This window comes from Musca domestica, unplaced genomic scaffold (genome assembly GCF_030504385.1).
Source record: "Musca domestica strain aabys unplaced genomic scaffold, Musca_domestica.polishedcontigs.V.1.1 35, whole genome shotgun sequence".
Taxonomy (NCBI): Eukaryota; Metazoa; Arthropoda; class Insecta; order Diptera; family Muscidae; genus Musca; species Musca domestica.
The window spans coordinates 1,651,120-1,676,359 of record NW_026712315.1 but is presented as its reverse complement, the minus strand read 5'-3'; the positions used below and the strand labels follow the sequence as shown (position 1 = coordinate 1,676,359).

Here is a 25,240-nt window from a genome sequence, read left to right as displayed (position 1 = left end):
CTAAATCGTCTTAGAATGTTACGTTGATCAAGAATATATATACTTTGTTGGGTCTGACATGAGTATTTCGAGGAGTTACAAACGGAATAACAAAATTGAATATACCCTCCATAGTATGGTGTAGGGTATAAAAAAAAACAATGTGATAACTTGAGCCCTTGTCATAGCAATCACCATTCAAGGGACGGGTCCTCAACAAAATTTGTCATACAAAGGGTCTGAACAGAAAGGATCCTAAAAAAAGGAGTTTCTGCTCTCACAGGTTTCCGGTTGAGAGAAATATTTAGATACAGCATGTTGCAAAGAATCGCTGACTTGTTTCGCAAGTTATGACGGGTAAGGTACCAGGAGGGATTGGCAGATATCCAGGGTGAAATTAAAAAAAAAAAACTGCAACAAAGTCAAAAGCCATAATTTTAACTTTTTTTTTAAATTTTTTTTGAATGAAAGCAAAAAAATGTCGGAAATGGCATCAGATTTTAGAATAAGTTTAGATTTAATTTCGAATTGGTCACCTTTGGCACGAATTATGGCCTTCAAACGGGCAATGAAACTTTCACACGCTGCCCGAATGTTGCTCTGCTGTATTTTTGCCCATTTCTGGCGAAGCGACACTTTGGTATTTTTTAGTGCCAACCTTGCTTTCCAAAATACTCCAGACACAATAGTCCAACGGATTTGTATCCGGAGATTTTGGTGGCCATTGTGCACTGGAAATGATGTTAGGAACCTCATTTTGTAACCATTCTTGGGTGGCGCGTGCTGAGTGCGATGATGCTGTTGGAATGTCCAAGGTCTGAGGCCAAAATGTTTGCGTGCCCAAGGCTTAAATACACCCTCCAGAATATTTTCGCGATAATATTTGGCATTTATTCTAATACCACAGTCGATTAATACGAGCGGAGAGAGACCATCGTTATCGGCTGTTATGGCGGCCCACACCATCACCATTGTCTGCGCTTGAGTTCTGGTGGCCAACCGAAGGTGCACATTTTCAGCTGGCCTCTTTGGCAAGTAAATGCGATCATTTTGTTTGTAGCAAAATGCTGGACAACGAATGTTTTCTCATCGGAGAAAACCAAATTCGGCAGTTCACCACTTTCGGCCAAGCGAAGTAACTCTTTAGCTCTTTTGATTCTATTTTCTTTCTGTTGCGGTGTAAATTCTTGCACTTTTTGGAATTTCAATGGCTTTACCCCGAGCCCATTTTTCAATATTTGCCGAATGGAATATTGCTTATATAGCAATATTACTGATATAATTAACAGATGTCGGACGAGAGTCTTAGAAATGACAGCATTCTGAAGTTTCTTGCAGTTTTTTCATCTCACCCTGTGTATCATCTTTACAACAGATCTTGGGTTCGCAAAAATCTTTGTATGTGTGAGATTTGAAGAGAGCTGGATGGAATCGGATGTTAATTTTGCGTTTTATGAACGCCAATGATATTCAAAATTTTGATCCTCTGTGGGGGAGGAGTGGACCGTTTTATCTTCACATCAGATCTAGTATTAGCGCAAATAATGAGATGTGCGAAATATGAAGAGAACCGTATGTTCAATTTGGATTTTATAATCGTTTTCAAAACTTTGAACAATTGTGGGGGAGGTACCAGAAGAAATGATCCGATCCCTCTCATCTTTATAACAGATCTTGTGTTGATGGAAATATTGAGATGTACCAAATCTGAATCGGAATCGGATGTTAATTTCGTGTTTTATTAGCATTATGGATATTTAAAATGATGACTCTTTGTGGGGGAGGTACCAGAAGGAGTGTACCGATAGATCCCATCTTCACACTACGCCTTTAGTTAATATTAGTAATAATGGACCCATGGACGGACCCATGTTTTTTTTTTTAAATCAAAGAAAAAAAATAAAAATTTGGCGGTTGGCAATGTTAATCATTTAATTTGTTCCAAGTAGATTTGTTTCCATCAATTTTTGAATATGATATCTCTCAAATGGTTGCCTCTGGCGGTGGCTGATGACGTATTGTGCCCTTTTTGCTGCATTTTCCATCGTTTTTGCCAACATTTCGGCCGGAATAGCGGCTATTTTTTCACGAATGTTGTCCTTGAGCTCTCCTACGGTCCTTGGCTTGTTAACGTAAACCTTTGACTTCAAATATCCCCACAAGAAGAAGAAGAAGAAGTCAGGCGGCGTCAAATCGGGCGAACGCGATGGCCAGTCCAAATCACCACTTTTCGACATTAAACGGCCCCGAAACAAATTCTTCAGAAAATCGGTTGTTATGCGACTTGTGTGCGGTGGAGCGCCGTCTTGTTGAAACCAGAACTGCCTCATACGCTTTCGACGAATAATTGGCATCACAAAATTGGTCATCATGTCGCGATAACGCTCCTGAAAGATGGTAACAGCATGGTCATTTTCATTTTGGAAGAAAAACGGCCCAATGACCGTTTTCGCACTAACGCCGCACCAAACTGTGACTTTTTCGTCATGAAGAGGCACTTCTTGAATCTCCTGAGGATTTTCAGTGGCGTAAAAACGGCATTTTTGCTTATTTACGGTCCCATTCAATGTGAAATGGGCTTCATCGGACATGATAATTTTGTTCCAAAATTGCTCGTCATCTTCGGCCATTTCGATGACTCTTTGGGCCCATTCCAATCGACGAGGCTTATTCGCAGGCAACATTCTTTGCGTCAATTGAATTTTGTACGGGAACAAATGCAAATCAAAGCGAATAATCCGTTGTAAAGTGGACCAAGCCATGCCGAGCCCAACTGCTGAGAACGGCGTTTTTGGGATGTTCTTGGGGACCTCTCAACAATGGCTCGTACGGCAGCGATATTCTCGGCCGATCGCCTTGGTCGACTTTTATATGGCCTCTTCGGATTAGAAAGAGCCTTAGCAGTCGAAAATTTTTCGTATAAACGCTTAATGGTGTTCTTAGAAGGCGCACCTCTCACATTTTTTAAAAGCACGTTGAGTTTTCACAATTGACTTCTTGTAAATTTCAACTATTTCAGAGCGCTCGCTTGGCGTGTATGGGTTCATGGTAAAAATCTGCTTGGACTGACGCTTCAAACGCGGTATGTCATTAAGCGATGTGACTTGTCTGTCAAAAGCTATGGCGTTGCCAGATGGGTCCGTCGAATATGGGCAACCCAGTGCTTTTTAAAATCATGTTCTCTTTTGTAATGAGAGGGACCTTAAGTATATAATTTCCCACAGAGGCGACTTCCAAAGTTTCTATCCCAAAGCACCCTTTAAAATATTCTTCCTAACACTCTGTTATTCCCAATTTTTATTCCCATTTTTAGGTATAACTGGATTCTGAATTATTTATTTTAAATTTTCTCTGCTATTAATAAAATAAAATGTTAAACTTTTCCCAATTCGCCCTCCCCTTCGTTATTGACTCTAATTTTTTTCGATTCGCTTTTTTTCGTAGATTTTTTTTGTCAATGTCATATATCCTTGTATCAATTATGATTAAATATTCAAAAGGATATTTCATTTTATTTATTACATTTTTCGCTTGTGTGTGTGTGTGTGGGCGAACAAAAAAGCGTTGACAAAAAAACTGTTCATCGATACCAACCAACCTCCCTCTCTCCCTCCCTCCTCCCTCTCTTTACAAATTATAAATGAATGAATGAAAAATAATGTCTAACGCACAAATACACCATACCCTTATCCAAGAGTTTTTTTTTGTTGTTGTAATGATTTTCTTTTTTTGTAATAGTGTTTTTTTTTTGTTTTTCTTTTGCAGGATACATTTTCTGGTACCTGTCAATCCGAAGGGACAATATAAATAATAACAGCAGCAACAACAATAACAATGACAGTCAGCCAGCCAGCCAGCCTCTATACATTGTTCGTTTGATTTGTTGTTCTTGAACGTCTGCCTCTTCGTCTCTATGTCTGTCGTCCCGCACTCAAATGGATACAATCACTAAAGTACGATCCAAGTTTCCAGGAAGCGAATGGTGAAACTTATTTCAAATCGAGTTTGATGGGGGGTGGGTAAGTGGACTCATCGAACATTGATTAGCATCGTTATGGGGCGAAAGTTGTTTTATTTGTTATGCAAAGTTATTAAGAATGTCAGGGTTTTCGGGGGGGTGGGGGGGGGGGGGCAGATCAGTGGCGTGAAAGACTGGCAGATGGGCAAATTTAATTGGAAAGCGGCAGAAGGCCTTCAGGTGGAAAAAATTGTTTCTCAGAAAACCTTTGAAACGAAATATTTTGAAAATCTTAAGAAAATCTTATTCGAAAGATCACCTGTATAACAAAAGGCCCATCCGAGGACCTTTCTGTACAAAAGGGCGGTTTCAAGCCCACTTTTTTATACCCTCCACCATATGGCTACAGAGAGTTTATATAATTTGATACGGCCAAAATGTGCCTCATCGAAATAACGGTTTTAGACCCAAGGTCTCTTTGGTCCAAATCCGTTTTAGGACATTTGGTGTCGATGCCGGCTGGTTGGTGGACACGATAACTCTCGAAGGGAGTATCCGATTTGTTCCAAACTTCTTACATCGTAATATTATTGTCAAACTTAGATTGAGTTCGTAGATGCATAATATCGATCCACTCTTTCTGGTACCTCCAACATAAAATGTCAACATTTTCAAAGAAAATAATTTACTGCAAGGATAATCCGATTTTGCACCAACTTTGCAAATCCTAATATCCACTCCATCAAGTACCTCCCCCACAAATGGTCAAAATGTTCAATAATTACAACTCTTATAAAATGTGATGTAAGAGTCCGATTATCTACAAATTTCACACATCACTATATTTTTATTAACCCAAGATCTGATGTGAGGATGGAATATATCGGTCCACTCCTTCTGGTACCTCCCCCACAAAGGGTCAAAATTTTATTAAATGAAAGCAACAAATGTCAGAAATAGCATCAAATTTTAGAATAAGTTTAGATTTGTTCGAATTGGTCATATTTTGCACGAATTCAAATTGGCCTTTAAACGGACAATGAAACATCACAAGCTGCCCGAATATTACTCTGCGGTGTTTTGGTCTATTCCTGACGAAGCGCTTGCTTGTGGTGATCGATACTTTGGTATTTTTTAAGTGCCAACCTTGCTTTCCAAAATACTCCAGACACAATAGTCCAACGGATTGGTGTCGGGAGATTTTGGTGGCCATTGTGCGCTGGAAATGAAGCGAGGATCATCATTTTGTAACTATTCTTGGTTGGCGCCTGCTGAGTCCATGTCCAAGGTCTGCGGCCAAAATGATTGTGTGCTCAAGGCTTTAATACACCCTCCAGAATATTTTCGTGACTATATTCGGCATTTATTCTGATGCCACGGTCGATTAATACGAGTGGACAGCGACCTTCGGCTGTCATGGCGGCCCACTCCATCAACATGGCCGGCGCTTGAGTTCTGGTGGCCAACCGAAGGTGCACATTTTCAGCTGACCTCTTTGGCAAGTAAACACGATAATTTTGTTGGTTTTTTTACCAACTGCTGGACAACGAATGTATTCTCATCGGAGAAAACCAAATTCGGCAGTTCACCACTTTCGGCCAATCGAAGCGAAACAACTCTTTAGCTCTTTTGAGTCTACTTTCTTCCTGTTGCGGAGTATGTTCTTCCACTTTTTTCGAATTTCAAGGGCTTTATCCCGAGCTCATTTTTCAATAATTGCTGAATGGAATATTGCGATATGTTCAGCTCACGAGCCATTTTTCGGAAACTGCCACTGCGACGCGGGTTTCGCTCAAGTCGCTTCTTTACTTTTCGAACCATTTCTGCTGGAGTTGCTGTTTTCTTCCGTCCACTTCCTTGACGTCGGGCTACGTTACCAGTATCACGGTAACGAGCGATGATACGAGACACAGAAGATTTATTCACACTTAAATGCTAGAGTCCTCTAACGATAGCCACCTGTGGTTTTCCAGCCAAATATAAAGAAAGCGCACTATCCCGCTTGAATTCCATCTCGAATAATTTTTTTTCTGGAAAATTCTCACCAAAGGGCTTTTGTAGCTTGTAAACAATATAATGAGCTGCCACTGAAATAATCTTAAGAGCCTTAGAGGGGTTTTGAGTGTAATTTTCCCTAGAAAAATTGATTTCTCCATGAGAGGGTCTTTTTAGAACTCTTTCCTTAAGAAACCCTACTTTCGTTGACATTTAAGGAATATTTTCTCCCAATAGCAGTTACTTTAAAAGACTTTTTCCCCTGAAAGGGTATTTTTATGTATCCCTTAGGAGGACAATTTGTTTTAGTACACCCATTCTCCAAGAGGACCTTTTCTCCAAGAAGGCGTGCCTTCAAGGACGTTTTCTCCAGGAGAGAGGCAGCCTAAAGGGGCCTTAAAATGTCTTTTCCCTAAAATGGGTATTTTTCATGACCCTTTCCCACAGGTATGAATCTTTCGTTTTACATTTTATGTGGCAAAGAACAATTTGTATGAAGAAGGACTCGTTTGAGAAGAATCTCCTTAGAAAACTTTCTATATATCTCTCTCTGGAAAATATTCCTCCCAAAAATATTTTCAATTATTTTTCATGAACTTGTATTTCCATTTGACTCCAGCACTTCCCCGAACATTGCATGAAAACGGAAATAAAGAAAAAAATGTTACTGATTACCAGCAGAACAAACAGAACGAAAGGAAGACAACGACAAAAGACGTTTTCTTGTTGGCAGTGGCTTTAATTTCTAACTCATGTCTTCGTGTGTTCGAACACGTGCCACAGATCAAACTGGGGGAAAATGGTATCATTGATGATGTAGTTGTTGTTGTTTTTATTGTATTTCGTATCATAATCTCATCTAACACTGACACGCATTCTTACGCAGACAAACTCAAGCATTCATTTATTGAAAATGACAAGAGCTACCGAAAGCGAGAGCTTGCTATTCGCATGGCAATATGTGGTTGAATAATTGTATGCAAGGGGAGGAATAGGGAGGGGGAATAAAAAAAAGTTTGGGGAAAATGGTTTGAAAAAAAAAACACTTTTGAATTTCTTACTTCAGTTACCTATTTTTAGCCCTGGAATTTCATTTTTGATTAGATACTTTTTTCTATTACACGAAGATTCATTTTTCCTCCTGCGGGCCACCCTAGTGTATACATCTTAATATATTTACCATCAGCTCCGCCGAGGGTGTCAATTGATTGATCAGATTAGTTTTAAATAACAAATGCCATGAAACTCAAGTAGCAAACGAAGCTCATACACGATACCATCCATCCATCCATCCACCCAATCCATATGTCCGGAACCATACAATTGCATTACAAATTGAGCATGAATAATTTAATATCAGAAGAGAATTTCATTATTTGAAATTTCCATAAGTAAATTTAAACGATTAGCATGTCAGCTGATATGGGTTTAATGGGCGAACGCCTAAAAGTATGCAGCAGACATTGTGATAACGGTTATAAGAAGGCCTCGTAAGAGATTTCTGTGTGCGGACCAACCCGAAGATGAAAGTATTCTTCCGCGAACTCCGTCCCCTTTTGAGAACCCTAACTTAATGACTGGCTTCTTAAGAGAAGACTGGCTCCTTGCCTGTTTTTCTTCAAGACAAGGTCCTTTTGAGAACCACATCCTTTTAAATGGACCCTTTTCCTAGAAATAATGTCATAGACGATTAGCATGTCAGCTGATATGGGCGAACGCCTAAAAGTATGCAGCAGACATTGTGATAAAGGTTATAATAGGGACTCTTAAGAGATTTCTGTGTGCGGACCAACCCGAAGATGAAAGTATTCTTCCGCGAACTCCGTCCCCTTTTGAGAACCCTACCTTAATGACTGGCTCCTTGCCTGTTTTTCTTCCAGATAAGGTCCTTTTACGAACCACATCCTTTTTAAATGGACCCTTTTCCTAGAAAAAAATTCATGTCAGCTGATATGGGTTTAATGGACGAACGCCTAAAAGTATGCAGCAGGCATTGGGATAAAGGTTATTAGAAGGCCTCGTAAGAGATTTCTGTGTGCAGACCATACCGAAGAGGAAAGTATTCTACCCTGAACCCTATCCCCTTTTGAGGATCCTACCTTAATGACTGGCTCCTTAAGAGAAGACTGGCTCCTCGCCTGTTTTTCTTCAAGATAAGGTCCTTTTGAGAACCACATCCTTTTTAAAAAGACGCTTTTCCCAGAAATAATTTCATAGACGGCATTCTTTGAAGAAAGGACGTCTTTATAGACGACTTCCTTTTCAAAGAAAAAAAATTGCTTATGAGGAGCATTTCTTTACGGAAAAATACCTTGAAAATCCCTTTCCCAATGAAAAGGAATCTAAGAGGATAATTTCTACAAAAAATACTTTTGAGGACCTTTTCCATAGAAAATGTTGATCCAATAAGGCTTTCTTAAAAAGCCTTTTCCTCCTGATAGTGTGATTAAAAGAATCTAACCTTCAAAGAAAGAAGATCCCTTAAAAATTCATTTGTCCTTTCAAAGATCCTTTTAAGAAGAAAAATCCTTCTAAAAACCATTTCTTCGAGTGAAGATTACACTTTTCATAGAAACGCCATCTTTGAGGGTAACTTTTGAAAGAAGGTTGCCTGAAGGACGTAAAAAAGAGTGCCTTCGAGGAACCTTTTTCCGAAAGTCTAGGTGCTCGAGACAATTTTTTATTCAAGAAAGGATGCTTTAGGGGGATCTTTCTCCAGTTAACAATTCCTTAGCTATTTTTTTTTCAAGAAAGTAACCTTACATTTCTCCGAAGAAATAGGGTCCATTGGGGAACCCGTTCTCCCAAAAAGTGTGCCTCCGACGACATTAAAGGATGTTCCAAGAAACTGGCCCTTGGAATACCCTTTACAGATAAATGATTTCTAAGATTTCCCTTTTCCCCAGGAAGGACAACTTTAAGAATCCTTTATCCAAGGAAAATACCTGGCAGAAACCTTCAGAAACTTCAAGCTCTCTTTCTTCAAGAAATGGTTACACGGAAAACCTTTTCTTTAAAATAGAGTGCTTTCGAGGTCCTTTTACCTTTTATACCATCCAGGGTCCTTCAGAGGCTTCATTATTCTAGACCCCTTTTCTCAGGAAGAGTGACTTCAAGTCCCCCTTTCTTCAAGAAATGGTTACATAGAAAACCTTTGCTTTGAAATAGAGTGCTTTCGAGGTCCTTTTACCTTTTATACGATCCAGGGTCCTTCAGAGGCTTCCTATTCTAGACCCCTTTTCTCAGAAAAAGTAACTTCAAGCCCCCCTTTCTTCAAGAAAAGGTTACATAGAAAACCTTTTCTTTAAAATAGAGTGCTTTCGAGGTCCTTTTACCTTTTATACGATCCAGGGTCCTTCACAGACTTCTTTATTCTAGTCCCCTTATCTCAGGAAGAGTTACTTCAAAACCCCTTTCTTCAAGAAATGTTTGCCTAGAAAACCTTTTCTTTAATACAGGGTGCTTTGGAGGACCTATTATCTTTCATACGATCCAGGATCCTTCAGAGGCTTCCTTATTCTAGACCCCTTTTCTTAAAATAAATAGAATGCTTTCGAAGTAACCTCGAAAATAACCCTTGGAGAAACATTTCTCAAAGAAGTGTGTTAGCGTACCTTAGAGGACCCTTTCAGAGATCCTTTATTTCTTCATAAAAGGTAGACTTTCTCCAAGATATGGTGCATCAGACGGAGCATTCTCCATGAAGGAGTTACTTCGAAAAGCAGTTTTAGAGAACGCTACCTGAAAAAAATCCGTAAAGCTTTTCTCTCAGAAAGCTGGCTTTAGAGGAACCTTTCTAATAGAAAAACAAGTTAAAAAGCCCCGCCGAACTTTGATTACCCTCCACAATTTGGAACGAATTTGGAAATTTTCAAAAAAAAAACCTTAAAAAATTCTGTTAAAATTTTAATAATACCAAATATAGCCGTTGTATTGGGGTCTATACGACGTGGACCTACATAGGCATTGTTTGTCATAAGCCATTAAAATATTCAAATTCGAAACTTGAAATAAACGGTGATTATTGTAGCTAAAATCAGAAAAATGTTGTATATACTGAGGTACCGTTATATCGGAGCTGTGCGAAGACCTGGACCTGCATAGACAATTGTCTGTCACAGGCTATAGCATCCATTACTAACGTCAAATATGATATCTCAAAAAATTTCGTTGGGTATTGTACCTAAACTCGTCAAAATACCGAATATAGGGAGGTACTGATATATGGGGCCTATATGAAGACTTGGGTCTGCATAGGCAATTTTCTGTCACAGACTGTAGTTCCCATTACGAACTCTAAATACGTAATTTGAAACAATTCCGGTAAATAATGACGCTAAAATCATCAAAATACCGAATTTTCGGGAGGTACCGTTATACGAGGGCTAAATGAAGACGTGGACCTGCCCAGATAATTTTCTGTCATAGGCTGTAATATCCATTTCGAACTTCAAATACCAATGTTAAAACAATTCCGGTGAATAATGTGGCTAAGATCATCAAAATACCGAATATAGGGAGGTACCGTTATATGGGGGCTATATGAAAACGTGGACCTACATGGCTCATTTACGAACTTAACCTGCCTACTGGAAAAATAAACGTGTGTGCAAAATTTTAGCCTTCTATCTCAATTCCTTCGAAAGATAGCGTGATTACAGCAGACAGACAGGCGGACAGCCATACAGACAGACGGACATGGCTAAATCGACTTAGAGTTTTACGCTGATCAAGAATATATATACTTTGCTGGGTCTGACATGAGTATTTCGAGGAGTTACAAACGGGATGACAAAATTGAATATACCCTCCGTAGTATGGTGGAGGGTATAAAAACGAAATTTTCCTTTTTCCTGGGTGATCCTTTTTCGGAAAAGTGTGCAGCCGAAAATCTTCTCCAAAAAATATACGTTTGGGAATTATTTTCCAAGAGGCGGAAGTTGTAGTCGGAACTTTATATAATTCAAAAGGGTTTCTTTTCCTCAAGAGTTGGACCCTATGAGAGTCTTCCTTGAATTAGGCCGTCCAGGAGTAGAAACTTTGAAAGGCCCTCTTTCTTGGTGGCCCTCCCTCATAGAGAAGGATTATTCTCGCTTTAAAAACAACTCCATCAATGCTATCCTTAGAAGAGCAGAGAAGATCTTCCCCTTAAAACCCTCCATTATTAATTGATACGCAAATGTGATAAAAGAAAGAGAAAAAGAAAACATCTATTGCTTTCCCTACAGCATGAAAAAGGACATTTTTGTCAACATCAACGGTCACCTGTTTGGCATGCCTGAATGTTCCACGTGAAAGACAGGGGAGGCCGTTGGCAGTGCTACGCACAAAAATTTAATAGAATTTTCAATTACGTCCCACGTAAAACATGTTTTGTAATTTCATTCATCTTTTTCAGAGCGTTTACTCACACACACACACATATATATATATACACACCCATACACACAAAGAAGACCAAGTTCTGCGCATTAGGTATTGCCATGGTAAAAGTTTTTTCCCTTTGCCATTATCAATGAATGAAGGTAAACAATTCGGGGCTCGTATTAAGTTCGGCTCGTTTTCGTTATTTTTCATTGAGGATAAAAACAACAGCAGCAGCAGCAACAACAACAACAAAATGTAATACTCAAGTTCAATATATGGTCCTCTTTCCATACCATTCCACAACGGCCCCGGCAAAGGAGAGGGGAATCCATCATGAGAACCCAGCCATTCTGTGTAGGCGTTAGAAATGGAGGCCTGTCAAGGAACCACCTACTTTTTCGTTTTTTGGGGAGCGGTTGGAGGAAATGCCAAAATACACTTAACTTCGATTCGATTCCGTTTTCAGTTGAACACATTTGACGACAAATCAGGTACGGACGTAATGAATTGATTTACACTCGTCTGCGCTCTCTTCCTCGCTCCCACTCTCCTTTCCAATTCCTTGCTTCATATCCTTATTGAGTGCTCAAAACAACTGACAGATGTCCCAGGTACTCATCCATAGACTTTTGTTCGAAAGTGTCAATTTCAATTTAACTAATTATAACTGATGGTGAATGAATGAAAGTTTCCTTTTTTCCCTGCAAAGATGGGTAGTATCGGAATTACCGTTATTTCTGGCCATGACATTCATTTCCCCATCGGGAAGTGTGGTGTAAATGTGTCAATGGTTCGAGAGAAGTGGCAATGGCAAATTCACACATCTGATGGCGTTTGCTGAAAAGAGACGGAAGATTTTCGTTTTCGTTAAGTTTTTCCGAATATTTTTTTAGAAACAAAAAACAAGACTCCTAACTTCTTCTAAGAGAAAATAATCACCGCCGATTTTTTCCTATGGGAAAAAATTGGTTCCGAATTGTTTTCTGTGGGGAAATACAGGATGAGATGAAAAAAATGCAACAAATTCAGACTGCTGTCATTTCTAAGCCACTCGTCCGACAGCTGTTAAAATTATTCCAGCAACCGCTCATTATATTGTTTACAAACGTACAAAAGCATTAAGGTAAGAATTTTCCAGAAAAAAAGTTATTCGTGATGGAATTCAAGCGCGATAGTGTGATTTCTTCATATTTCACTGGAAAACCACAAGTGGCTATGGGTAGAGCGCTGCAGCATTTAAATGTGAATAAATATTTTGTGTCTCGTACCATCGCTCGTTACCGAGATTGGTGACTGGTAGCGTAGCCCGTCGTCAAGGAAGTGGACGGAAGAAAACAGCATTGTCAGCAGAAATGGTTCGAAAAGAAAAGAGGCGACTTGGTCGAAACCCGCGTCGCAGTGGCCGAAAATATAGCTCGTGTGCTGTACACATCGCAATATTCCATTCGGCAAATGTTGAAAAATTAGCTCTAGCTAAAGCCATTGAAAATCCAAAAAGTGCAAGAACTTACACCGGCAACGCTAAGAAAATAGACTCAAAAGAGCTAAAGAGTTGCTTCGCTTGGCCGAAAGTGGTGAACTGCCGAATTTGGTTTTCACCGATGAGAAATCATTCGTTGTCCAGCAGTTTTTAAACAAACGAAATGATCGTGTTTCGTGCTGACCAACGAGATCAGCTGAAAATGTACACCTTCGGTTTGCCACCAGAACTCAAGCGCCTGCCATGGTGATGGTGTGGGCCGCCATAACGGCCGTTAACATTGCACTCCGCTCGTATTAATCGACCATGGCATCAGAATAAATACCGAATATTATCGCGAAAATATTCTGGAGGGTGTATTAAAGCCTTAGACACTCCAACATTTTGGCCGCAGACTTGAACATTTCAAAAGGACTCAGGTCTAATCTTTTTTCTATAGAAAAAACTTGCCTCAGGCTAATGAGGTCCGAACTTTTTTCCTATAGAAAAAAGTTGCCTCAGACCAACTGAGGTCCGAACTTTTTTCCTATAGAAAAAGTTGCCTCAGACCAACTGAGGTCCGAACTTTTTTCCTATAGAAAAAAGTTGCCTCAGGCCAACTGAGGTCCGATTTTTTTCTATAGCAAAAAATTTGCCTCAGGCCAACTGAGGTCCGAATTTTATTCTATAGCAAAAAATTTGCCTCAGGCCAACTGAGGTCCGAATTTTTTTCTTTAGCAAAAAATTTGCCTCAGGCCAACTGAGGTCCGAATTTTTTTCTTTAGCAAAAAATTTGCCTCGGGCCAACTGAGGTTCGAACTTTTTTGGTATAGCAAAAAATTTGCCTCAGGTCAACTGAGGTCCGATTTTTTTTCTTAGCAAAAAATTTGCCTCAGGCCAACTGAGGTCCGAATTTTTTTCTTTAGCAAAAAATTTGCCTCAGGCCTATTGAGATCCGAATTTTTTTCTTTAGCAAAAAATTTGCCTCAGGCCAACTGAGGTCCGAACTTTTTTCGTATAGAAAAAAGTTGCCTCAGGCCAACTGAGGTCCGAACTTTTTTCCTATAGCAAAAAATTTGCCTCAGGCCAACTGAGGTCCAGATTTTTTTCCATGGAAAAATAAGAGTGGTCGAATGTTTTTCGTTAGAAAACCGCTCTGTATCGGGGTCTTAAGTTTTTTTTTTTTCCCTGAAAAAAATGACTGTTCTTTCTCCAAGATGACGGTGATGACCACAATAAATCATTTGTGCTATTAAAAAAATGAAAAAAAAAAAAAAACATTTTGAAACAAACAATCATTGCTCATAGCTTTGCGGTGGGCACGGAGGAAAACCAATTTACCAGCCACTCAGTAGCCACCACTTGCGGCTGGCTGCTGGAACTTATTCATAAATCAGATTTAGAATTTTGAATTATATGGGCGGGGAAATTTCTGTGGCTAGATAAGTTCTTGATAAGAGATGTGGTGATTGGAAATGAGGCATATGGCAAGGGTGAACTGCTGCTAAAGAAGAAGAAAACAATTTTAAAAATTATTAGAAGTAAAAAAATAAGATTTAGAATTTGAGATTTAGATTTAGAAATTGGATCAAATTTGATAACTGTCTCACAGTGGTACATGAAAGACGAAGAGAGAATTTCAATTCTCTATTGAAATTGAGCCAAGTCTAAAGGATTTATTTTCCTTTGATCAAAGGTCTTTTGAAGAAATGCAACAAATGGACCCCATGAGCTCAAAATTGTCATCATCGACCAAAAAAAAAAAAAACACATTGATGTCAACGAAGTCGTACACAAAACATATGCCTGTCGGCGTGGCATAGCAAGAATTCTTGAATCATCATCTCACTTCAAGGAGGCTGCTTAAGATCGTCAACACGTCATTACAGCTACCAGTTGAACAACTGTAGCTGCAATCATTTCCAACGACAAGGAGACGACACAAAGTCGTCACGCTTACAAAGTGTCCTTGTAATTTTATATGGCTCCTATTTGGGAACAGTGGGGGGAATTGAACGAAAATTTGTACAGAAAAAAATCACCTCAGAAACTCAATTATATTTTCTATAATTTCGAACCTCAGGAAGGTTAGTTTTTTTTTTTTAATATAAACAAGTAAAAAAGCTGTAAGTTCGGCCGGGCCGAACTTTGAATGCCCTCCACCATTTGGAAAGAATTTTGCAATTCTCAAAAACAATAAAATCCGTTAAAAATTATGTTAAAATCCTAAAAATGCCGAATGTAGCTGTTATATTATACGGGGTATACGACGACATGGACCTGCATAGGTAACATCTGTCATAAGCCATTACAATATTCGAATGTGAAACTTAAAAAAAAATCGTAGCTAGATCATCAAAATACCGAATATCGGGAGGTACCTTTATATGGGGGCTCTCCGAAGAAGTGGACCGAAAATGACAATTTTCTGTCTTTGGCTGTAGTTTCCATTACGAACCTCAAATACCACATTTGCAACAATTCCGGTGAATAATCTCGCAAAAATAATCAAAATACCGAATGTCGGGAGGTACCGTTATATGGGGGCTATAAGAAGACGTGGACCGACAATGACAATTTTCTGTCTTAGGCTGTAGTATCCATTACGAACCTCAAATACCACATTTGAAACAATTCTGGTGAATAGTCTCGCTAAAACCATCAAAATACCGAATGTCGGGAGGTACCTTTATATGGGGGCTATACTAAAACGTGGACCTACATGGCCTATTTTCAATACCAAAAGTCCTGCAGACATAACATACATTTGAATTAAATTTTATCAATCTACTTCAATTCGTTCGGAAGCTAGAGTGACGGACGGACATCGCTAAATCGACATAGTATTTTATGCTGATCAAGAATATATATACTTTGTGGGGTCTAAAATGTGTATTTCGAGGTGTTACAAACGGAATGACAAACTTAATATACCCTTTATATACTATGGTGGAGGGTATATAAATGTAGGACAAAAGGGGAGATATGAATTTTTTTCTTTAGACAAAATTTCGGATATGAGGGACGGGAATATGTTTTTTCTTTTTGAAAAAAATTCCGGAAAAATATTGCATCATGTCTGAATTTTTGTCTATAGAAAAAAATTGCCTCATTATCTGAGGCCAGGATTAAAAAAAAATTGGGATAAGGACTTTTTTCTATAGACAAAATTTCGGATATGAGGGACCAATTTTTTTCTCTTTAAATTAATTTTTTGATTCACGGACAATACTTTCAGTAGGTAACACTTCAGGGAAAGTTTTCGGACCTAAAAAAGAGGATTTTTTCCATTGCCTCATTAACTGAGGTCCAGATTTAAAAAAAATAAAGAGAAAATTAGGATAAGGACTTTTTTCTTTAGACAAAATTTCGGATATGAGGGACGGGATTTTTTTTTGAAAAAATTCCGGACTTTTGGTAAGATTTTTTATTCACGGATAATACTTTCAGTAGGTGACACTTAAGGGAAGGTTTTCGGATCTAAAAAATATGAATTTCTTCTATTCAAATATTTCTGGCCTCAGAAAGGAATATTTTTTCGGTTTTGCCGACAGATGTATACCTTCAGTCAATGTCCGCTTATCTATATTTAAAAGAGTAGTAAAATAAGTGACTGACTGAGAATCTATACCCAGAAAAAACTCCAGAAGCTAGAATATTGAAATTTTGAAAGAGGGTCAGTCTTGACATTTCATACCAAAAGGGTACGAAAAGAACTAAAATGTACTAAAAATTGAATACTTTGTATTAGACAAACGGAATAAGCAAAATTGTGAAAAATGCAATAAGAGTCACTGATAGAGTGCAGGATAGGTGTACCAAAGGGTTTTTGGAAATCCGAAATTTAAGATTACGAAAAGTACTAAAATGGCATCATTCGGTATTAATTTAATAGATAAAGCTAAAAACTTGAAATTTGTTATAAGAGTCAAGTTTGGAAAGTAAATTCCGATATATGCAGGTGGTTATCGGAGTGTGTACTTAGTGTGCGAACTGTACTAAATTTTGTATTTGGGTCTCTTTTTGTTGTAGATTTGTGATAAAGGAGTGGTTTTGGAAATGTGTACTACAAGTGCACGAAAAGTACTAAATAGTACTATACTTGGTACAATTTCGTACTGGGTGAACAGATGGTGCCTAAAATCGGAAATTTTACATTCGGATCGCTGTTCATGTGTAGCCTGGACATATGGAAGTGGTTTTGGAAATTTGTACCATAATTGTGCCAAACGAACTGAATGGTACTATATTTAATATTGGCTGAGGGAATTGATATAAAATTCTGAAATTTAATATTGAGGTCTCTGTTGGATAACTGAAATTTAGATATGAAAATTCTGAAATGGGATTGTTATCTGAGTTTGAGATTGGACGGTGAGTTTGGAAATGCGAACTATAGTTGATCAAACAAGTAAAAAAACATTAAGTTCGGCCGGGCCAAACTTTTAATACCCTCCACCTTAGGGTAAAAGTAACATTAGAAGAAATGTGGCAAAAACCATTAAAATGCTGAATATCGGGAGGTACCGTTATATGGTGGCTACACCAAAACATGGACCTATAATTACAATGTTTCGCCACACGAACTAGGACCCATTATGACCCACAAATACCAATTTTTGGACAAATCAGTGAAAAAATGTGGCAAAAACCATCAAAATACCGAATATCGGGAGGTATCGTTATATGGAGGCTATATCAAATCATGGACCCATGCATGTAATGTTTCGCCACCGGAGCTGAAACCCATTATGACCAACAAATACCAATTTTCAGACAAATCCGTGAAAAAATGTGGCAAAAATTAGCATCAAATTACCGAATATCGGGAGGTACCGTTATATGGGTGCTATACCAAAACGTGGACCCCAAACCTTCTGGTACCTCCTCCCCCAAAGGAGCATATTTTTCAATTCAATAATTACGGATATCTCATAAGTTGCGATACAGGTCAGTTATTCTTTTAAAAATAAGATTTCTCTCAAAACAATCTGAAAATTATTTTCCTCCAATTACCCCCCACTGTGTCCTACTAATAACTCCGTGGCTTGGGTCTATGTGGCTCTGGTTGTAGTAGTTGGTGTTGTTGTTGCACCACGTACTTATGTCGATTGTTAATGTAAATATCATTTAAATGTTCATATGGTGGCACATATGTAATTGTTGGCTAATGCTGTTGTTGTTGCTGCTGTTGGTTTTTACCGAAAAACTCACACACACACACACGAACACAGATGCAACAATTTGCATCCTCAACACAGGCTTGCCAGCATTTGACTCAATCGCCACATTGTTGTTGTTATTTCGTTTTGTGTTTGTTATGAGTGCGCCCATGGGCAATTTTTATGGGCCTCCTGTCAGGCACGGCTGCAACAATATTGCTGCACATATGTGCAACATGCGTCTCCGCCAATGAACCATTCAATGAAAACCAGAACATATGAACTTTTGACTGTCTGGAGGAGAGAAGAATACCTACCCTACCGTGTTTGTGTGTGTTCATTTAGGATTTTTGGATTTTTCCCTCTTCAAGTATGTTTTTTTTTTAAATCTTCAATGTGTGTGTGTGTGTTGTTCTTCTTCAAGGGTACGACTCAACCTCATTCAAGGCGTGTAAATTTTATTGACGCCGCTCTCAACAACCATCTCCAGTCACATGGCACATGCGTAAAAGTGTGAAACGGATTCTGTCTCCCTCCAGATTGTTGCTTCAAATTTCTTAGACAGCGTTACCTCCTTCCTACAGAGCAGAACAGTTCATAGTTGAGGCTAAATAAATAGGGGAATTTAGTTTTGTGTGATTGCCGTGCCCTCATTTTAAACAAACATTTATTTTTTATAGTTTTTACGAAGTCAAGGGAAGTTTATTTATTTTATAACAACAGGATCAGATGAGGATAAGAGGGGTCAGAGGCGGCATTATGTCCTTGAGGAAAGGAAAAATATCAGTCGGTTTTGCCAATGGATGTATATCCTCATCCAATGTTCGATTATTTTAATTTTTTTTGACTTATTTTACGATTATTCAAATTGTTGACCCTCTATGGAGTGGGTTCCGTAGGAATGGGCCAATATTGTCCTTTTCGTATCGGAACTAAATAAATATGATATAAATATTGTGACGTGTCAGGTTTGGACTATTTTTGTTACTTCTTCGACTTTATTTGGGAATTCCATGTGGTGGTGGTATCAGAAGGAGTGAACCCATATATCCCATCTTCGCAGCAATTCTTTTTTAAGTGAAAGTAATGGGATATGTGAAATATAAAGAGAACCGGAGGCTTATTTCGGATTTTATAATGGTTTTGGTTATTCAAAACTTTAACCCTTTGTGAGGGAGGTACCAGAAGGAAGCATCCGATCTCTATCATCTTTACAACACATAGAAATATTGTGCTGATAGAAATTTTGGTATGTGCCAAGTCTGAATGGAATCGATTTTTCATGAGATTCATAATGTTGACTCCTTTTTGGGGGAGGTACCACAAGGAGTGGCCAAAATATTTCATCTTCACACCAGACCGTGGACTGATAAAAATATTCTGATGTGTCTAATTTGAAGACAATCGGACAACCGGACATTGCATTCTACGAGATTTATAATTATTCCAAATGTTGATCCTTTGTGGGGGTGGTACTTGAGGGAGTGGACCCATATATCCCATACTCACAGCAAATCTTGTATTAGCGAAAATAATGGGGTGTGTGAAATATAAAGAGAATCGAATGCTTATTTCGGATTTTATAATTGTTTTGGTTATTCAAAATCTTGACCCTTTGTGGAGGAGGTACTTGAGGGAGGGGACCGATATTGGATTTGTAAAGTTGAAGCTAGCCATATGGCTGAGGGTATCAAGAAACACGTTAAAAATATCAGCCGGTTTTGCCGACAGATTTATACCCTCAGCCTCCTTCTCACCACACTAGACACCAACAGTACCCTCGACAGCAAATTTTGGATTTTCAACGGCACATTTTCACTTTTCGTAAATTCATAATGCGTATTTCCAAAAGCCCTCAGCTTCTATAATCTACAGACACCAACAACGACATCCATATCAAATATCATACTGGATTTCAGCCCTTACCCGATACCAAATTTAGTAGCATTTAGTGTTTTTGGACACTTAAAAGTACGCATTTTTTAAAACATTCTCCATATCTGAAACTCGGATACCAACAGTGACCTAAATATCAAATTTCAGGAATTAGCCTCTGTAATTTCCCTCCATTACCAAACATAGTACCATTTAGTACAATTATAGTACGCATATTGATAACCAGCTCCTTCTCTTAACCACAGATCCCAAAATAATTGAGATCTTAAATTTGGCGATTCTAGTTCAATTCCTTTACCCAATACAAAATTTAGTACTATTCCGTCCCTTCCGTGCAATTATAGTACATATTTCCAAAACCAGCTCCATAACCACCTAACCACAGACACCAACAGTGACATCTATAACAAATATCGGATTCCTTAATATCAAATTTCAGGATTTCGAATCTGCAATTTCCCTCCATTACCAAATATAGTACCATTTAGTACAATTATAGTACGCATATTTAAAACCAGCTTCCTCTATTAACCACAGACCCCAAGGAAGATTGAGATCACAAATTAAGGGATTTTAGTTCGAATTTTTTCACCCAATATTAAATTTAGTACCACTTAGTACCTTTCGTGCGATTACAGTACATATTTCCAAAACTTCCTCCATATCTTAACCACAGACACCAACAGTGACATCTATAACAAATTTCGGATTCCAGCTCGATTTCTTCACCCATTACCAAATTTAGTACTATTTAGTACCTTTCGTGCAATTATAGTACATATTTTCAAAACTGTCTCTATATCCCAATTCCAGGTACCAACAAATACCTTAATATCAAAAATTGAGGATTCCAGTTCTATCCCCTCACCAAATAGCATATTTAGTATCATTTAGTACTTTTCGAACAAATATAGTACACATAGTACACAAACAACCGCCATATGTCGAAAACTAATATCAACAGAGATCTTAATATGAAATTTCAGGATATTAGTTCAATTCCTTCACCCAGTACCAATTATAGTACCATTCAATACTTTTCATATAAATATAGTATACCTTTCCGAAAACGCCTCCATATGTCCAGGCTACATATGACGAGCGACTCTAATACCAAACAATATCTGTTTACCCAATACCAAATTGTACCAAATATAGTACTTTTTTATACTTATCGTGGACTTGTCGAAAACACTTTCAAAATCACCCCTTTATCACACGGCTACCACCATCAGACACCTCAATGCAAAATTTCGAAATGTCCGGTTCATCCTTTCACCCTAAATTAAATTTAGTACCATTTAGTACAGTTCGCAGACTTAGTAAACATTTTCAACCCCAACTTACTTTCCAACCATGATTCTGATACCAAATTTCAAGTTTTTAAATCGATCCGTTCACATAATACCAAATGGTACCATGGTTTTAGATGTTTAGAACTATTTTAGAAATTTTCGTAACCAAAATTTACATCTATCCTGGACTCCATCAGTGAGAGGGTGAGATAAAAAAAAATGAAAAAAAAAATCAAGCGCCATAATTTTTAAAATTTTTAGACTATTTTTAGAATTGGTCACTTTTGGCGCGAATTATGGCCTTCAAACGGGCAATGAAACCGTCACACGCTGCCCGATTGTTGCTCTTCGGTATTTTAGCCCATTCCCGGCAAAGCGCATGCTTGAGGTGATCGACCTTGCTTTCCAAAATACTCCAGACCCAAAAGTCCAACGGATTGGTATCCGGAGATTTTGGTGGCCATTGTGCGCTGAAAATGAAGCGAGGAACCTTATTCTGTAACCATTCTTGGGTGGTGCGTGCTGAGTGCGATGGTGGGTGCTGAGTTCTGTTGAAATGTCTAAGGTCTGCGGCCAAAATGTTTGCGTGCCCAAGGCTTTCATAAAACCTCTAGAATATTTTCGCAATAATATTCGGTAATACTGATGCCACGATCGATTAATACAAGCGGAAAGCGACCATCGACTGTTATGGCAGCCCACATTATCACCATGGCCGGCGCTTGAGTTCTGGTGGCCAAACGAAGGTGCAGATTTTCAGCTGACCTCTTTGGCAAGTAAACACGATCATTTTGTTTGTTTACAAACTGCTGGACAACGAATGTTTTCTCATCGGAGATGGAGAAAACCAAATTCGGCAGTTCACCACTTTCGGCCAAGCGAAGCAACTCTTTAGCTATTTTGAGTTCATTTTGTTTCTGTTGCGGTGTAAGTTCTTGCGCTTTTTGCAATTTCAATGCCTTCACCCCGAGCTCATTTTTCAATATTTGCCAAATGGAATATTGCGATATGTTCAGCTAACGAGCCATATTTCGGCCACGCGGGTTTCGATCAAGTCGCTTACTAATTTTTCGAACCATTTCTGCTGATGTTGCTGTTTTCTTCCGTTCACTTCCTTGACGTCGGGCTAGGTTTTCAGGTACCATCATGGTAAAGAATGATGTTACGAGCCACAAAAGATTTATTCACATTTAAATGCTGGAGTGCTCCAACGATAGCCACTTGTCGTTTTCCAGTCAAATATAAAGAAATCACACTATCACGCTTGATCTCCATCACGCATAACCTTTTTTTTCTGGAAAATTCTCACCAAAATGCTTTTGTGCGCCTGTAAACAATATTATGAGCTATCACTGGAATAATTTTAACAGCTGTCGGACGGGTGGCTTAGAAATGACAGCAGTCTGAGATGGTTGCAGTTTTTTCATCTGACTCTGTATAGAGATAAACGGAAATTGACTGGGGGTATACATCTGTCAACCAAACCGACTGATACGTATTGATCTATTTCTTTTAGAAAATAATCTGTTCTCAAAAAAATTAGCGCCTTTTCTATAAAAAAAAAAAATTACTTATTGAAAAGTTATCTCTAGTTTTTTACCCTTTTGGGTCTGGCGTGAACTTCAGTTAAATTTGATCCTTTCTTGATCAATTTCAAAGCCTTAAAGAAGCTCTACACAAGATAGTCAAACTTTGGTTTTCTAGTGAATTATTCAAAAATCCTCTCCTAATTTATTTAAATTGTGTAACAAAATTAATTTTCATTTATTTATTAATTCTTTCTCTCAGTATCCTCCTCTCTCCACCATCCTTGTTATTAGAACAAAACTAAAAATATTTGCCAATATCTTTTCTCTAAACTCTAAACACTTAAGTAATATTCAAATAACTTTTGCCATAACTGTTGCGATGGCAAATAACAATCATTACTTTTTTTCTGGTACTCTCGCATTATATCCTAGCAGCTCGAGGAGAGCCACTTCAAGGAAATTAAGGAGATTGTAGAGGCAGAATGTAAACAAATTTTGTTATTCGGCCAGGAGGCAAAACGGAAAAGAGCAACAAGAGGACGAAAACGAAAATGGTTTCACACTTCAATCTTTGAAAGTTTGAAAGGGACATGGGGTCCTAAAAAGAGTGGGGGGATATAATTATAACAAGTTAAAAAGCAGTAAGTTCGGCCGAGCCGAATTTTGAATACCCTCCACCATTTGGAACGAATTTGGAAATTTTCAAAAAATAAAGTCCTTAAAAAATTCTGTTAAAATTTTAAAAATACCGAATATAGCCGTTATGTTGGAGTCTATACGACGTTTACCTACATAGGCCTTGTTTGTCATAAGCCATTACCATATTCAAATTCGAAACTTGAAATAAACGGTGAATAATGTAGCTAAAATCATCAAAATATTGTATATATGGGGAGGTACAGTTATATCGCAGCTGTGCGAAGATCTGGACCAGCATAGAAAATTTTATATGCTGGCCCAGGTCTTCGCACAGCTCCGATATAACGGTACCTCCCAATATATGAACGTCAAATACGACATCTCACAAAATTTCGGTGGGTATTGTACCTACCGAATATGGGGAGGTACTGATATATGGGGCCTATACTAAGGTCTGAACCTGCATAGACAATTTTCTGTCACAGACTGTAGTTTCCATTACGAACTCTAAATACGTAATTTGAAACAATTCCGATGAATAATGTCGCTAAAATCATCAATATACCGAATATCGGGAGGTACTTATATATGGGGGCTATATGAAGACGTGGACCTACACAGAAAATTTTCTATATTAGGCTGCAGTATCCATTTCGAACTTCAAATACCAAAGTTGAAACAATTCCGATGAATAATGTCGCTAAAATCATCAATATACCGAATATCGGGAGGTACCGGTATGTGGGGACTTATACGAAGACGCGGACCTGTCCAGAAAATTTTCTATCTTAGGCTGAAGTATTCATTTCGAACTTCAAATACCAAATTTGAAACAATTCCGGTGAATAATGTCGCTAAAATCATCAAAATACCGAATTTTGGGAGGTACTTATATATGTGGGCTATATGAAGACGTGGACCTACACAGAAAATTTTCTATCTTAGGCTGCAGTATCCATTTCGCACTTCAAATACCAAATTTGAAGAATTCATTTCGAACTTCAAATACACAAATTTGAAACAATTCCGTTAAATAATGACGCAAAAATCATCAATATACCGAATATCGGGAGATACTTATATATGGGGGCTATATGAAAACGTGGACCTACATGGCCCATTTACGAACTTAACCTGCCTACTGGAAAAATAGACACGTGTGCAAAATTTTGGCCTTCTATCTCAATTCGTTCGAAAGATAGCGTGATTACAACAGACAGACGACGGATAGACAGACAGACTGACGGACGGACATGGCTAAATCGACTTAGAATTTTACGCTGATCACGAATATATATACGTTGCGTTGTTGGGTCTGACATGAGTATTTCGAGGAGTTACAAACGGAACGACAAAGTTAATATACCCTCCATAGTATGGTGGAGGCTATAAAAAGGGTGAGCAGAAAACCAGAAGCTATAGAAATTGAATGACGATTCAAAGAAGAAACATCCTGGGGTGGATGGTAACAAAGGAATACGTTAAGTTCAATTATAGTAGACATATGCAAAACCATATCTCGCAACCGCAGACATCAGCCGTTACAATACTCAATGCCCAATTTAGTACCACTTAGTACTTTTCGAACAATTATAGTACATATATTTAAAATCACCTCTATATCTTAACCACAGACATCAACAGTGGCATATTTATCAAATTTCCAGATTCCAACTCTATCCCTCCATCCAATACAGACTTTAGTACCACTTATTGATTTTCGTACAATTATGGTACACATTTCCAAAACCACCTCCATATTTCAATACCAGATACCAACAGAGACCTCAATATCAAATTTCGACATTTCATCTCTGTCTCTTCACCCAATATGGTACCACTTGGTACTTTTCGTACAATTATAGTACAATTGAAAAATCTGTTTTCGGCACTAATTTTTCACCCAATATCAAATTTAGTACTTTTCATACAATTATACAGGGTTGCCCATATTCGACGGA

At 38.2% G+C, this 25,240-nt stretch overlaps 1 protein-coding gene across 11 annotated transcripts in view; it reads left to right on the top strand.

Annotated features, from left to right (window-relative positions):
- The window catches only part of LOC101898601 (myocyte-specific enhancer factor 2), a 152,600-nt gene that overhangs the window by 55,378 nt on the left and 71,982 nt on the right, over positions 1–25,240 (top strand). For all 11 annotated transcript variants that reach the window (XM_005182149.4, XM_005182142.4, XM_005182148.4 and 8 more), the window contains exon 2: positions 3,745–3,998. The gene's annotated coding sequence lies outside the window, so the exon portion shown is untranslated. The remainder of the gene's footprint in view (positions 1–3,744; positions 3,999–25,240) is intronic.